Source organism: Saimiri boliviensis, chromosome 15 (assembly GCF_048565385.1).
Source record: "Saimiri boliviensis isolate mSaiBol1 chromosome 15, mSaiBol1.pri, whole genome shotgun sequence".
Classification (NCBI taxonomy): domain Eukaryota; kingdom Metazoa; phylum Chordata; class Mammalia; order Primates; family Cebidae; genus Saimiri; species Saimiri boliviensis.
The window spans coordinates 11,616,459-11,633,767 of NC_133463.1; positions in this window are offsets into that span (position 1 = coordinate 11,616,459).

The window sequence follows — 17,309 nt, forward strand, 5'->3', positions numbered from 1 at the left end:
GCTGAAAAATAGGAATCATTCCTTTTACTGTTGTAAAATGTGTTTTCATCTTAGGATATCACCTTTTTAAAATAACTTGGAAAATAATGAAAGTTATCCAGTTGGTACTGTTGTGATCTTAGAGTTACCTCTCAAAATGCCTCCTAACATTTGGCCATAGTAATAATATGTGACCTAGAAGCCTACTTATTTCTCCCCAAACAAGAAATTAAAGATGATCTGCCTTCTTAAGAGTCTTTCAACTTTGCAACACTTTGAGATTTCATGAAGATTTTTGAGATTTCATGAAGATTTTAATCAGGATGGCAAAAGATAAAACAAGTATAGGCAACATGTTTTGCTTAGTCATTTATGTTTCAGTTAAGTGTAATTCGACTTCTCTTCTTTGGCTGAATTATCCATCTCATGTTTAACTTAGGTTAGCTTCTTCTATGCTGTCCTCCGCATCCACCTAGCAGGGGGATACAGATACAGGTTGTGGTAAATACCTGTATCTGAAATGTGGCCCTTCTGTTTTAGTTCTGAACTCTAGACAAAACTGAGTCTTCAGAAGTATTATCTGGGTATGTCTTAGTTCAGAGGTGGACTTGATCACCTATACTGAGAAAGCAGGATTTCCAGGAGGGCAAGTCTTCTTCTAAACTAAGATTTGATAATGCGGCTTCATTTCTGGCCCAACAAGCCACAAGCCCACCCAGACTCAAGGAGAGGGCAGATGGACTTCACTTCTCAATGAGAGGAGTAATACTTTTTATCTGCCACAGTTGCCTTGTCCAGAAACATTACTTTCCAATAAACTTTTATGCATAAAGGAACATTTCTAAAAGCCAAGATGGATTCTAAGAGTGACATAGAGCATTAGATCTAAGACACAGAGTCATTATGATAGCTCACTTCGGAAATTCTTTTTGGAGTTGTGTACCCAAATGTCAGCACTGTGCCATTGCCCTATTTTGGGAATCCATTTCCCTTGCTACATAGCTTCAAAAATACTCACTCTAGGTTAAGATAAGCCATTTCATTAGGCATTGTGGGCAGTTGGTTAGGGAGAAATGATTCCTTCTAAAACAGTTAATATTTGTATCAAAAATATTACTGAATTCTAGAAATAATCTCCCAGGGTCTGCTAGTTGTGCTTTACCTTCTTTAATATATAACTAATACGTATTTTTATTTTAAATCCAGTGTCTTTCAACTAACAGCAAATGGAAGCTTATCTGCCACTATTAAGTACACATTGCCTGTGATGTTCAAGGTTTTACAGACAGTACCAATAGGTTCCAAAACAACAACAACTTGAGCAAAACCGTTTGACCTATTTAGCCCTATGGCTTACTCAAACTCACTTTGTCAGCTTTGGAATCAAGCCATTAACTGAGGCAACTTTTATATGAAGAGCCCCTGTGGCTGGAAGCTTCTCAAGTTGTGTGCTGTGAATAGGTGACAGCAGGACACAGAAAGGCAGCACGTGGCAGGCTGGTTGGGCCCTGGAACTCTTAGAGCCCCAACTCAATGTCCAGCCTCAAGCAGGATCTTCTAGTTGTCCCCAGGGGCCTAAAATAGAACTGTTGTCTGTGTTGTGCTTTCTTATCACGATGGAGAAAAAATTAGCATGCACTCACCTAGTAAAAGCTATCATCATCAAATTTTTAAATAAGCAGATTGAAAGATCTTCTGACCTAATATCTAGGCCAATTTATTAACAAATATATTTGTTTTCTAATAACAGCAAGGTTTCTAAACATAGATCTCACCCTCAGTGTTTTATTATAGTAAAATACATGCAACAAAAATTCGCCATTTAAATCATTTTTAAAGAGACATTTCAGTAGTGTTAAGTATATTCACAGTGTTGTACAACCATCCCCACCATCTATCTCCAGAACATTTTCATTTTGCAAAACTGAAAGTTTACACTCATTAAACAACTCTTCATTCCTCCCCCCCCCGACTCATCATTCCACCTTCTTTTTGTGTATTGACTCCTGTAAGTGAAATCACACAGAATTTATCTGTTTGTAACTGGCTTATTTCACTTAGCAAAATGTCCTGAAGTTTCAGTCTTATTGTAGCATGTGACAGAATTTCTTTCTTTTCTAAGGCTGAATTATATTCCGTTGTATGTATATGCCACATTCTGTTTAGCCTATCTTTGTTTTGGACATGTTTTTATTACTGATACAAACTTACTTGACTCCCTGGAGCAAGATGCAGATACCTAGATGTCGCTGCAGTATGATCCTCTTTTCAAAAAAACTATCCTTATTAAATAAATCCATCTTCTTATACATCAGCCACCATACTTCATTTTTGCCTTGGAAATGTGTAATAAATGTTATATGATGAAAATGGGACGAACATTATTCAAACTCTAAAACAGGCTAAAGCATTTGAGTGTCTGTGACAGTGAATGAAATGTCCTTTCTGGCTGGGTTCATTAAAGAATTGTATTAATGAACACTCTTGTTTGCTAGTGATTTACTGTGTATCTTACAGGATTTAAGGAGAATCTGAGGAGCAGGAAGGAAAATATTCATTGAGGATGCAAAAACAAGTGGAAGCAGGAAATCAAATACCATTGAGATCTTCACTTACAATATCTACTTCTATCTGTCTCTACACGCTGGCCTTCTCTCTCTGCACACTGGCCTTTTCCATGGCCAGCAAATAGAACAACTTCAGAATCTAACTGAGCCTTAACAGCTGTCAAAGTGTGGATATTTAATAGCATTTGAGAAGGGGATCTCCCCAAAACCCACTCCGGATGTGACTGTGAGAATGAGTACCTACTGCCCAGAGGGTAGATCCAGGGACCCCAGGGAAAGACAGACGATGCGTTCTCTATTGAAAGAAGGATCAGGGTCTACTTCAGGACACACATACACACACACACTCTCACACTCACAATGCCACAGCAGTACCTGCCCTATGAGATTCTGACTTTGCTACAGAGCAGTGATTGTTGTATTCCTTTTATGAACGGGAGGTTTTTTTTGTTTCTGTCTTTTATTTATTATTTTTGAATTGACAAAGGAAAAATTGCATATACTTGTGGTGTACAATGTGATACATGTTTTGATATATCTATACATTGTGGAATAATTAAATCAAGCTGATTAACTATATCCGTCACTTTCGCATCCTTATAATTTTTGTAATGCGAACATTTAAAATCCACTCTCAGCAATCTTCAAGCATAGAGTGCATCATTATTAACTATAGTCACCATGCTGTACAATAGATCTCCAGATTGTATTCCTTCCTCCTGTCTAATTAAAACCTTTTACCCTTTAACCAACATTTCCCCATGTCCACCCGTATTCCCAGCCCCTGGTAACCACTGTTCTACTCTCTGCTTCTGTGATTTTGACTTCTTAAGATTTCACATGTGGCCAGGTGCGGTGGCTCACGCCTGTAATCCCAGTACTTTGGGAGGTCGAGGCAGGTGGATCACGAGGTCAAGAGATCGAGACCGTCCTGGTCAACATGGTGAAACCCCGTCTCTACTAAAAATACAACAACAAAAAAAAAATTAGCTGGGCATGGTGGCACGTGCCTGTAATCCAAGCTACTCAGGAGGCTGAGGCAGGAGAATTGCCTGAACCCAGGAGGTGGAGGTTGCAGTGAGCCGAGATCGTACCATTGCACTCCAGCCTGGGTAACAAGAGTGAAACTCCGTCTCAAAAAAAAAAGATTTCACATGTGATTGAGGTCATGCAGTATTTGACTTTTTGTGCCTGGCTTATTTCCCTAAGCATAATGTTCTCCTGGTTTATCCATGTTGTTGTAAATAAAAGGATTTATTTCTATCTTAACAGTGAATAGTATTCCATTGTGTATACATATCATATGTTATTTATCCATTCATCCACTAAAAAACACTAAGGTTGCCTGGAGGTTTTGGCAACTATGAATAGTGCTTCAGTAATCATAAGAGTGCAGATATCTTTTCAATATGGATTGAAAAGATATTGGATATATATACATTTCCTTTGGATATATACTTAAAGGTGGGATTCCTGGATCATTCAATCGTTCTATTTTTAATTTTTTGAGGAATGTTTATACTATTTTTTTATAATGATAGTATTAATTTACGTTGCCACCAACAATGTACAAGGGTTCTCTTTTCTTTATACACACAACAACCTTTGCCATCTTTTGTCTTTGGATAATAGCCATCTTAACAGGTATGAGATAATATTGCTCAATATGGTTTTGATTTGCATTTCTTTGATGACAGGTGATGTTAAGCACCTTTTCATATACCTGTTGGCCTTTCGTATGTCTTCGTTTGGGAAATGTGTATTCGGGTCCTTTGCCTGTTTTGTTATTGTGTTATATGTTTTCTTGCTATTAAGTTGCGTGAGTTCCTAATATATTTTGTATATTAACCCCTTATTATATTAATGGTTTGCAAATATTTTCTCCCATTCCATAGATTATCTCTTCCTTTGTTATGCAGAGGCTTTTTAATTTAGTGCAATCCCATCTGTCTATATTTAGTTTTGTTGTTTGTGCTTTTGGGGTCACATTCAAAAAAATATTTGCCACGACCAAAGTCAAGAAGCTTTTTTCTCCATTTTTTTTTGATAATTTTACCCTTTTGATTCTTACATTTAGTCTTTAATCCATTTTGAGTTGCTTTTTGTATATGGGGTAAGATAAGGGTTCAATTCCATTTTTCTGCATGTGGATATCCAGCTTTCCCAACACCATTTACTGAAGAGACTATCCTTTCTCCTGTTGTGTGATCTTGGCACCTTTGTCAAAGATCAGTTGGCTGTAGATGTGTGGACTTACTTCTGGGCTCTCTATTCTGTTCCATTGCTCTATATGTCTCTGTTTGTGCCAGTACTGTCTTGTTTTGGTTAGTACAGCTTTTTTTTTTTTTTTTTTTTTTTTGAGGAGAAGTTTCACTCTCGTTACCCAGGCTGGAGTGCAATGGCGCAATCTCGGCTCACCGCAACCTCCGCCTCCTGGGTTCAGGCAATTCTCCTGCCTCAGCCTCTTGAGTAGCTGGGATTACAGGCATGCACCACCATGCCCAGTTAAATTTTTATATTTTTAGTAGCGACAGGGTTTCACCATGTTGACCAGAATGGTCTTGATCTCTTGACCTCGTGATCCACCCGTCCCAGCCTCCCAAAGTGCTGGGATTACAGGCGTGAGCCACCGTGCCCGGCCTAGTACAGCTTTATAGCAGATTTTAAAATTAAGTTATGTGATTCCCCCAGTTTTGTTCCTTTTGCTTAGGACTTCTTTGGCTATTTGGAGTTTCCTGTGGCTTTATAATAATTTAAGATTGTTTTTATATTTCTATGAAAAATGTCATTGGAATTTTGATAAGGACCCTGCTGAATTTGTAGATGGCTTTGAATAGTATGGCCATTTTTACAATGTTATTTTTTTCAGTTCATAAACATGAGGCATTTTTCATTTATTTGTATCTTCTTCAATGTCTTCCATCAACGTTTTCTAATTTTCAATATACAGATCTTTCATCTGTTCAGCTAAATTTATTTCTATGCAATTTTTATGCTTGTAAATGGGATTGTATTCTTGATTTCTTCTTTGGATAGTTCACTATTGGGCAAATGGGAGTTTTTATTACAGTTATCTGAGCCCTGTACTCTATAATCTTATCTGAAACACAATACATCAAACCACTTTGCGGCCTCATTTTCCATAGGGTCTCCAAGCACACCTGTTTGTATTTGACTCCCTTGTTCTGGTCTCCAGTCCTTCCCTCTACTCACCTCTGCTCAAAGAGGCCTCAGGAAGGGAACAAAAGCAATGTTCCTCCCTTTCTCCTCTTAGTCATTTTGTCAAACCTAGCTGGTATACCTCAGATCTTTCTTTCCTCAGAAAGAATTCCATCACCATCTTCACCACAATCAGTGGCTAATGAGTTGAGATGTAGGTTTTAATTTCCCAACATCATTAACATGTTAGTGTTGGTCTTTAGTGGTCTGGCCCCACTGAGACTCCAGATGTTTCAAAATTAATATTACGTCCTCAGTGATGGCTCTGACTTTGAAAGAAAAATCTTCCCATCCCCAAACCAACTGTTACTAAATAACATCTACCTTTGCTTCATGTGAACACCACCAGTAGGTCTTTGGGACTTCACATTGGTGCTTATGGGGAGAGGGGTGTGGTGGGGCAGTGCTGGTTAATTTGTGATCTATCCACTCCTCACTTAATTATTACTATTATTATTTGAGATGGAATCTCATTCTTTTGCCCAGGATGGAGTGCAGTGGTGCAATCTCGGCTCACTGCAGCCTCAAACTCCCAGCCTATTTTCCCACCTCAGCCTCCCAAGTAGCTGGGACTTCAGGCATGCACCACCATGCCTAGCTAACTTTTTATATTTTTGGTAGAGAGAGGGTTTCACCGTGTTGGCCAGGCTAGCCTCAACTCAAACTCCTGAGCTCAATCCACCCACCTCGGCCTCCTCAAGTGCTGACATTACAGGTTTGAACCACCATGTCCAGCCCGCTCTATTATTTTAAAGACAACAGCCTGCTCATCGAAAAGAAATACACACACACACACACACACACACACACACACACATACACACCAGTTATTCAGTTTGAGATTTCTAAGTTCTTTATTCTTTAAACATTAGCATTCTGGTATAGAGCATGGGATTTCAAGTCAGATCTCCCGGGTTCAGATGACTGATCACAAATTATTGAACTTCTATAAGTCTCAGTTTTCTCATCTGTAAAAAGAACTAATAATGTTACATACTTCCTGTGGTGATTGCGAGGGTTGAATGGACATTCATAAAAGCCCTGGGCACAGTGTCTAACACTTAATATAACATGCAATAAATTTGCTATTATAACTATTATTATCTTTCACTTCAAAACATTGGGTAGAATGAGACACCTGAAATTTCAATCTGATTTAATAAATCAAAAGGTCTGATCCATGGAAATCTCAACGGAATTCCTATGTTACTTCCTATCACTAAGCTTTATTGGTTACAATACCTTCTAGGTGATTGATATATCCACTGTCCTGAACACAGGGGTTAGAGGACAGAGTAGAAACTTAGGAACCCTGTAAACTTCTCATACTGCACAATGTGAAGAAGATCTACTTTGGGAGATGTTTCCCTGTGCCTTATGTGATGATCTTCTATAAGAAGTTGGCAGTTTGCCTCTGAATTCTCTTGTTTTTATACTTCCCAGCCTGACAAGCAGGTGATCAGAGTGCTTTCCCAGTTCTGTTTACTGGCAGTTACATGGTTTTCAGGTCTGTTAGGGAGGCATAGCTGTCCCCTAAAATCAATACTGAGTTGCAGAGATATGTTTACTTTGACTTTAGTACTATTGGAATTCTGTAACCTTGGGCTAAAATAGGCAGTTCTCAAATATACTATTTCTGAAGGGCAAAGTTAAGAGATTTAGCCTTGGGAATAGGAATGGGGACATCAGAAATAGGACAAAGCTGCTGCTCTTCAGGTTCTTAAAAGACTTCTCAAAGTGAGACTTTAGTTCGTGTGACCCCTTTTCTCCATGCTCCATGCCATGAGAAGGGAACTCCGGCCACCCTCTGTCTGGGCAGCCGTTTATAGTTCTGCTATCGCTGATGTTAAGCCATTTTATTTCTCTTTCAGGGCCACATCTCTCTGGATAATGCAATTAACAAACATATTGCCTACTGTGTAAACTACTACAGAAAGTTCTTATTTTAATCCTGGTAACATTCTGAAGCCCAGAGCATTAAGCAATCCCTTGTAACAACGGAAACTTCTGTAAGGCTTACTTGAAACTATCCAGCATTTCAAAGCACTTGTTTACTGCTCATAACCACCCTCTGAGATCAGTGCGTTAGGTTCTGAGAACCGAAAGGTGAGGAAACCAAGGCATAGAGAGATGAAGACCATGAGGCTGGGAAGTGAAGGAGCGGAGCAGTAAATGCAGCTTCCTGGTGCAGAACGCGGGCTCCAGCAGCCTCTCAGATGGTCCTCAGTGACCCCAGACTTTTGCTGTTCTCGCCCTTGTGTGGAAACTGATACTGTTGACTTTCAAAATCAAATACAACAAAAATGGTGGGATATCATGTCTGAGCTTAGGTTACACTCATGTGTATCCCTACATGAATGAGTCCAGAAGCAGACTCCTCAGGCCCCATCTGGCCTGCAGATGACCGCAGCTTCGGGAAAGAGCCTGAACCACAGGCACCCAGCTGAGCAAGTCTCAGTTGCTACCCACAGAAGCCATGAGTTAAAGTTTGTTGTTGTAAGGCACTACATTTTAGGGAAATTTGTGATACAGCAACATCAAAACCCCTGAAACGTGCTGCCAGTTTTGTTGTTGTTATTGTTGTTGTTGTTTATTTGCTTAAAACAATATAAGATTTCACAATTAGAAGTCACCTTTTTATGTTACTTGTTATTTATATGTGAATAAGGCCTAGAGTTAGTCAGGGCACTTACCCTGTGCCTGTGTTTGCTACTGACTCCACTCAAGTTCCTCATTCATGTTCAAGCAGGATTATTTACATATCAGCTTCACGATCATTGAAAAAAAAATTTTTTTTTTTGAAATTTATCAAGACTTTCTGAAATTCTAAACTTATTCACTGCTTACCCTTATTGATTTTTCTCTCTCAGAGAATTCCTCTGGTCATGCATACCTTACTGGAATTCTGTGAACAACTTCTGTTTAGTGAAGAGTGATGGTGTCCCATAGTAGAGGCTCTCTGAGCTTGCAAAGTGTGGAAGGATCACCTGTGGGTAAGCACCCCAGCCTGCCTTCCCCGTCTGGTCCCTGCGGTGGTTTTTAAATTTTATTTTGCTTTCTTTTATCTTTTCTTTTGTCTTCATTGTGTGTGTGAGTGTGTCTGTGTGTGTCCATTTGCAGTCTTCTCAGAACCTGACACAAATTAGCATACTCTGGCCAGACATTTTTTCCTAGATTCCAACGAAATTATCAAATTGTTTTTGGGTAGGTTCAGTAGTGTTTCAACATTTATCAACATAGCTTAGAAATGCTGAGGGACAATACTATGATCTTGTTTATTTTCTAGAAACTTTGATCAGAAGAAAGTCTTTGAGGTATTCATCAGTCGGAATACAGGCCAAGGAGGTATTTGATCTGGGAGCCATCGCTCTTTTTTCCTGAAGTCTTTGTCCCATAATCATGGAGAGTTCCATAGAATGCACCCTTGACGGTTTGCCATTCACAATTGTGACCATTCCGGAAGGTCCCCCAGTGCTTGTAACATTTAGGAATTTGTGGTTTCACCAACTGAGATTTGTGTACAGGAGTGAGGCCCTCACCTAGCAGGTAGACACCTGACCATCAACCTGACATCACCATCTTCACAGAATTCTGTTTATATGGACTATACGCAGAATATATGCAAGATATGGCAGGCATACATTATGGGGACATTGCATATTACAGCAGTATTTATAAGGCTAGGAGGTCTGAAAAATACATCTCTAAGAGCAAAGGGGCTACGGAAGCTTTCTGTTGTTTTTGTTGTCTTGTTCCTCCTCAAATTCTTTTAGCCTGCCTCACTTTGAGTTTGCCATCTAGCGTTGGAATTTCTGTTGTTGTCGTTACTTGAAAATGTCTTTCCCTACTCTTATTTTGTATAAATGCAAAGCGTTACTTATATTTGTGTGTGTGTGTGTGTGTACTCTGCCATGCCGTATATGGACAAGACTTCAGCTTTCTGCATTTTTTTTTTTTTTTTGAGATGGAGTCTTGCTGTGTCACCCAGGCAACCTCCAACTCCCGGGTTCAAACGATTCTCCTGTCTCAGCCTCTCGAGTAGCTGGGACTACAGGAGCACACCACCACACCCAGCTAATTTTTTGTATTTTTAGTAGAAAAGGGGTTTCACCATGTTGGCCAGGATGGTCTCAAACTCCTGACCTTGTGATCCACCCGCCTCGGCCTCACAAAGTGCTGGGATTACAAGCGTGAGCCACCGCGCCTGGCCAGTTTTATGCGTTCTTACCTATCCACCGTACTGCTACCCTTAAGTGACTTTAGATTCAAATGCTGACTTACCAAGAATGGTTGCATTAGTTCACCAGAGATAACCAAGGTGAACCCTTTGTAAGCCACTGTTGACTTTAGATCACCTGCCAAAATTTCAAACACCATGAGACAGCATTGGAAGACATCCAGTGAGAGTTTTCAATTTGGAGCACTGAGCCCCAGGGTGGTTTTGCAGGATTCATGTGCCAAGCAAGTAATGTTAAGGGCCAAAAAGTTTTAATGAGTAAAAAAAAAGAGTTTAAAAAAATTACCCCTTGGCATTTTTTAACTGAGCAGTCAAATAGAAGAAGCAGCCATCATGTCCTTGAAGCTGGGCCAGCCTCCAAAGAGCAATGACTCCCCAGCCTCACTTCATCAATAAGAAGACGTCTTCACTTTTCTAGAATAGTATCACCCACCTGCCGCTCGATATCCCCTAATATTAGCGGGACATGCTGGCTTATCCCTGTAATTCCAGCACTTTGGGAGGCCAAGGGAGGCAGATTGCTTGAGCTCAGGGGTTCTGAAACCAGCCTGGGCAATATCTTTATTTAAAAAAAAATAAGAAAAATAGAAATCACCTAATAGAGAATGAAGTCTTTACATTCTGCACTTTAGAAGTAAATATCCATGCCTCAGAAGATATCATAATACTTTTTTTTTTTTTTTTTTTTTTTTTGAGACGGAGCTTCGCTCCTGTTACCCAGGCTGGAGTGCAGTGGCGCGATCTCGGCTCACCGCAACCTCCGCCTCCTGGGTTCAGGCAATTCTCCTGCCTCAGCCTCCCGAGTAGCTGGGATTACAGGCATGCGCCACCATGCCCAGCTAATTTTTTGTATTTTTAGTAGAGACGGGGTTTCACCATGTTGACCAGGATGGTCTCGATCTCTTGACCTCGTGATCCACCTGCCTCGGTCTCCCAAAGTGCTGGGATTACAGGCTTGAGCCACCGCGCCCGGCTATCATAATACTTTTAATCCACCCTTTGGTATGTACAGAGTTGGAACTAGATCCTTCTAAAATGATTGGACTAGATGCTGAGTGCCTTGAGGGCGGGGAAAGGGTCTTCTCATTTCTATAAATCACTGCTCCCAGCACTACGGCTGGCACAGCCTGAGCACTCAACAGCCCTCAATTCTTTCCTGCACGACAGATGGACACTGTGAGATGAGGAAGGGAGTACCAAAGACAAATCACACTTCATACTTTGGCTTTGCCTTGTTCTCAAATAAAATAATGTTGGATTAGGCCAGCCGTCCAACGTGAGTCCTTCTGGTTGCATGAATGCTGTAGGTGCTGGGTAGTTAGAATATTGCCGTCAGTTTCCCTCTAAGGGGCTCACCTCCTGCAAGGAAATGGAATGTATCGAGTGAGGCTGAGCTTTGTTCTGTGATCCTTACGGTTCTGCATTTGCCTACTCCATAGGAAAACAGGAGTGGGGTGGGCCCTGGATATGAATGGATATTTACGCTTTTTTTTTTTTTTTGTTAGCACATCCAACACTTCCCTTGTTATACCTTAGATGCCCAGAACTTGGTTTGTATAGCCTTAGACCAGTATATACTCTTTGAACAATATCTCCTTGTCCTTCTAACCTCTACCCACTCCCAGCCCCTAATAACCATGATTCTACTCTCTGTTCCCATGAGTTTGACTTGATTCCACATGTAAGTGAAATCATGCAGTATTTGTCTTTCTGCCTCTGATTCATTTCACATAGCATGTTGTCCTCTAGGTTCCTCCGTATTTTCCCAAATGGCGGTGTTTCCTTGTTTCGTGGCTGAATAATAAGATTCCATCATATGTACACACCACAGCGTCTTTTTCCACGCAGCCACCCAGGGACACCTGGCTTGTTTCCATATCTTGGCTCTTGTGATTAATGCTGCGGCGTGGGAGTGTAGGTATCTCTTGATACCGCTTTCGTTTCCTTTGGGAATACACTCAGAAGTGGGATTGCTGGATCACATGGTAGCTCTATTTTTAATTTCTGAGGAACTTCCAGACTTCTTTTCACAATGGCTGTACTAATTTACCTTCCCAGCAGCAGTGCATAAGCGTTCATTTCACTCCACACCCTTGTTGGGAACCTTTTTGTCTCTTATCTTTTTGATGACAGCCACTCTAGCAGGGAGGAGGTGATGCCTCATTGCGGTTTCGATTTGCTTTTTTCTGATGATTGGAGCTATTGAGCCTCTTTTTCTATGCTTCTTGGCACTTTGCATGTCTTCTTTCAAGAAACGTCAATTCAGTCTGTGTGGAGTGGCAGTGGTGTTTCTAGCCCTGAAGTAAAAGTGAAATGCATGAGGGTGAGAATTGAGGCTCTTTTACACACACACACACGCACACACGCACGCGCACGCACGCACGCACACGCACACACGCACGCACGCACACGCAGGCACGCACACACACCCACGCACACACGCACACACGCACGCACCTGCACGCACACGCGCACACGCACGCGCACATGCACGCACGCACACACGCAATCACATGCACACACGCATGCACGCACACACGCACATGCGCACACACGCACACACACGCACACGCGCACACGCGCACACACACACACACAGTCAGGCTGATTCAGGAACCAGCAGAAGCCCCAGCTCCCTTCTTCCCCGCCACTGCTCAGTGGGCCCTGCTCTGTCCATTTGGCACCTTAATAGTACTGCAGCCTCTTTAACTTTCTTCTTGCTTTTTTCCACTCTCTCTGCATGCCATAGGCTGAATTTGTTCCCCTCAAATTTGTATGCTGAAGCCCAAATCGCCAGTACCTCAGAATGTGACTAGACCTTTAAAGAGTAATTATGATTACGTGAGGTCACAAGAGTGGGGCCCTAATCTAACAGGATCCGTGTCCTTTTTTTTTTTTTTTTTCTTGAGACAGAGTTTTGCTCTGTCACCAGGAGCCAGGCTGGAGTGCAGTAGCACGATCTCAGCTCACTGCGACCTCCGCCTCCCGAGTTCAAACAATTCTCCTTCCTCAGCCTCCCAAGTAGCTGGGACTACAGGTGCGCACCACCACGTGCAGCTAATTTTTGTATTTTTAGTAGAGACGGGGTTTCACCATGTTTGGCCAGGATGGTCTCGATCTCTTGACTTCGTGATCCTCCTGCCTCAGCCTCCCAAAGTGCTGGGATTACAGGCTTGAGCCACCACGCCCGGCCCAGTGTCCTTATAAGAAAAGGAAGTGACACTGGAGATGCCTGCTCAAAGAGAAAAGACGGTGTGCAGGGACAAGGAGAAGGCGGCCATGTGCACACCAAGGAGAGAGGCCTTATGAGAAACTAAACTGGCCAGCACCTTGATCTTAGACTCTCCAGCCTCCAGAAGCCTGAGAAGATGCGTGTTGGCTGTTGAAGTCACCTACTCAGGCGAATACACTGCTCTTTCCCAGTTCCTCAAATTCCTCTGTGTGGGGCCGTCTGCCCCCTCCCCTCCACCTTCCTGCCTTTACTGGCAAAGCTGAATGAAAGGATAATCTTTGAGGTAAAAGGATAAGCTTTGAAATAAATAAAAGGATAAGCTTTGAAGTAAGATGAGCAATAGTCTTCTGTCTCTTGTTTTCCTCAGCTACAAAATAAGGGAGTTGCATTTATCTATAACTTGAAGACTCTGTGATTCTAAATCACCTCCTCTGAAAGTGCCTCCTTTGAAAATACCTAAATGACTCCTTCAGAATCTTCATGCTCCATCTCCCATCCTCTTTTAAGACATCTGTTTTCAAGATAAATTAAGACTAGTTCTTAATCAAGTTAAAATATTCGTATTTCAACTGTGGGTTCTCTCCCTTCTTTACTTTTGCTTTGTAAACTTATTCAAAACAGAGTGACTCATGATATTATGGGTTCTACAGACTTCTGTTTATTGCTCTGGGAACCTATGTCCCATTTATAACATAATTTCTTCAATAAAATTTCTGAGTCCCAAATATTTTATTCAAGAGTGAATCTTTGAAACCTACTGCTTATACATTGGGGACCATTTAAACATGGTTGACTGGAAAGAAGTCATACATCCTGACACTATTTCTTTGGAAATAAGCTTACATTATTATAAGACAAATTGCTTGGCCTAATTATAATGAAAGGAGAAATCTAACAGGTGGCCAGCATTATGGAGCCACCCTCCAGCCCTGGAAAACTGTGCAATGAATGGGTTTCTTCATTGTGCCTCAAAGCAAAGTCCTGACTGGAACCAGAAGCAGGCTTAGACCTTCAGCAGGCTGAACATTTCTGACGCTTCCTTTAATAAAGAATAGAAAATGAATGGGAGATGCAGTAAATTAATGACTGGATTGAGGGATAAAGAAGACTCTCTGCTTCCCCGCTGGCCTCTGCCCTGTGCCGGTCTAGTGACTGTGCCAGTGGGGCCCACCCCTCTGTGTCTCGGAGCCCCGTCAGCAGCCTGCTCAGCTGACGCCTTCACCACCTCCACTTTGTTTTAGCAAATAGTGAACCTGCCTTGTCACGCAGCGTGGGCCTGAGCACTAACCAGCTGTGTTCTCAATTCTGTGTGTAACTCTTTCTCAATATTTCAATAGAGTGAGAGATCAATACAGAGAAGCAAAAAAAAAAAAAAAAGCCTGCTAGTAAAGCAGCCAAAGTGTTTGCAACTCACTAGAGCCCAGACTAAGAAGAAAAACAGAGAACCCCTAAGTGCTCAACACCTCTGCACAAATAACACACTTATTCCATCACTGTCCTCAACTGCTTGAGCTCTCGCTGCATTTAAGGCATCAGTTGGAAGCTTTGGTGGGCTATGCAGTTGAATAAAATATGACTGCCCTCCTTGGGGAACTACCACTTTCTGGAATTACTCCAGGGAACTGATGAAGGTACTTACAGCCAAGTTTCTGAGAAACTGCTGGCTCTGCTCGATTGCCTATGTCTGTGGCCAAAGCACTCCCAGGGACACCTGACCTCACTCCGATACCTTGCTGTGACCCTGGCACGCTGTTACCTGAAGCACTGAGTGTTTCACTGAGATGATGTCCCTGTGTTCCTTCATCGACCCCCAACCATCTTCTCACCAACACACTCTGAGAAAAACTGGGAGGAAAAGTATTTTCCTGTACATATTTTCCTGCATGCATATATTTTTGTGTTTTAAAATAATAATTTCTGTTTCCAGTGGAGTTTGAGCTTTACATTTTTTCTTGCCAGAAAATCAAGAGAAACAAAGGTTCCATTTAGATATCTTATTTTTGATAGTAGGGAAGAAGATAATATCGCATCAACCCCCTCCTGCTTCCCCCACCCCCACCATTCCTTGCTCTTCTCCAAATAATTACGGGAGCCAGAGACAAAACCCCAAATTGAAAACTTGAAAGGAAATTAAATACGAAAGCCTTAACTGAAATTACTTTTCAAACCATCTTTCTGAGTAAAGACAAATGTGGCAAAATATTAGGATGAATCTAGGTGAAACTGATTCACTGTGTTCTTGAACTGTTTTTCATGGATTAAAATTCCGCAAAATAGCAGATGAGAAGCTGATCAGCCCTTCTCCTGTAATCTCTCACTTCTCTCATAAATTCTCTCAAACAAGTTGTTCTAATTCTTGACACTGTCATTTATTTAATCCATGATAAATTGCTCCAGAATTGTTAAGTGTCAAATCTATATTCTAATTAACTTTGCCACCGATGGCTGGATAACTTTCAATGAGAAATAGTTCTTCAAAATGGAATTGAGGATACCAAAGACTGTGAGTGCAGTTTTTCCAATAAAAGTGGGGAGTGAAGTTTATGAATATTGTTATTTTTTACTTTTTATTTATTTATTTTTTGAGACAAAGTCTTGCTTTGTCACCCAGGCTGGGGTTCAGTGGCACAATCTTTGCTCATTGCAAACTCCACCTCCCAGGTTCAAGTGATTCTCCTGCCTCAGCCTCCTGAGTAACTGGGATCACAGGCATGTGCCACTACACCTGGCTAATATTTCTATTTTTAGTAGAAACGAGGTTTCACCATGTTGGCCAGGCTGGTCTCGAATCCTGACCTCAAGTGATCCACACGCTTTGCCCTCGCAAAGTGCTAGGATTGCAAGTGTAAGCCATCACACCTGGTCAGTATTTTTATTTTTCATTCATTAATTTTAGTTGTTCATTATTTTTTCATATGTAGCTTAACAGATGAAGAAATGGACTTTGTGGAGTCTATGAAACTCATGCCAGCATTTGGAAGGTAGGTCTTAACATATCTGTTAGTTCTAACATATCTGTTAGTCCTTAACATATCTGTTAGTTCAGTGGATACAGCATTTCATGGGCAGAGAGGAGGTTTGTAGATCAGGCCTTATAACTTGATGAGCAACGCTTTAAACAAAAATCACCTCTCCTTTACCAAACATCAGTTTCTAACCAGAATGAGAGCTGAGACTGGAGGACATTAAATAGCCTGTGAATAGTCTGTGCAGCATCAGTGCTGCTGTCTTGACCTCACTTTGAAGGCCCGAGCCTCTGAGGTGATGTCAACCAAGGTGGTATGGAGATGATGCTGGGGAGAACCTGTATGCCATTTTCTACTTGTAAGACAAGGCTGAAGCCTTAATTAAGCCCATTGCCTCAAAAATGCGTAACAATGAGCCTAAGAGAAGCACCAAGAAATTACACAATTAACTCCAAGGTGTTGGTGAGATGAAGAGACAGCATCCTACGTGAGGGTGAACACAGGGTAATGTGTTTGGTTATGCTGTGGCTCTCCACCAGCTCTCAGCTAGAGTCAGTCTCCTTCCTGACCTTCCGAGGCCTGGCAGCTGCAGTGCCCCACACTCTGACCAAGTGATCCTTCCAATCAGTGAGGATTCAGGAGCAGAGTGGCATGGATTTTGTTTGCTGTGGCATATCTTTTCAATGACCTGAGTCAAGACGGTCTGTCACCTGGTCTCGCCACATGAGGAAGAGTGCTGGCTCTGAGTCGGAACAACCCGGATCCCAGTCTACCCAGCTCTCACACCTGTCAGCATTGTGACCTTGAGCCAGCGACTTAACCTATCTGGAGTTCTGCCTTTCTCTTTTGTGACATAGAGATAATAGTAACACAAATCTCAGAGGACTCTTGAGGCTCTGAAGGGATGGCGCCTGGCACGTGGAGTAGTCACCTGGCCCTGGCGTATGGGAATCTGAATGGATTTAACCATGAATACCTCGCCCTCCCAGGTTTGTTTAATCTTGCAACAGGTTATTGTAATGTCTTTAAGTTAGCTGCTTTTTTTAAAATAAAAATCTCTTTCCTAAATGGAATGGTTTCATCTCCAGTAACAGTCTAACTTAATATTG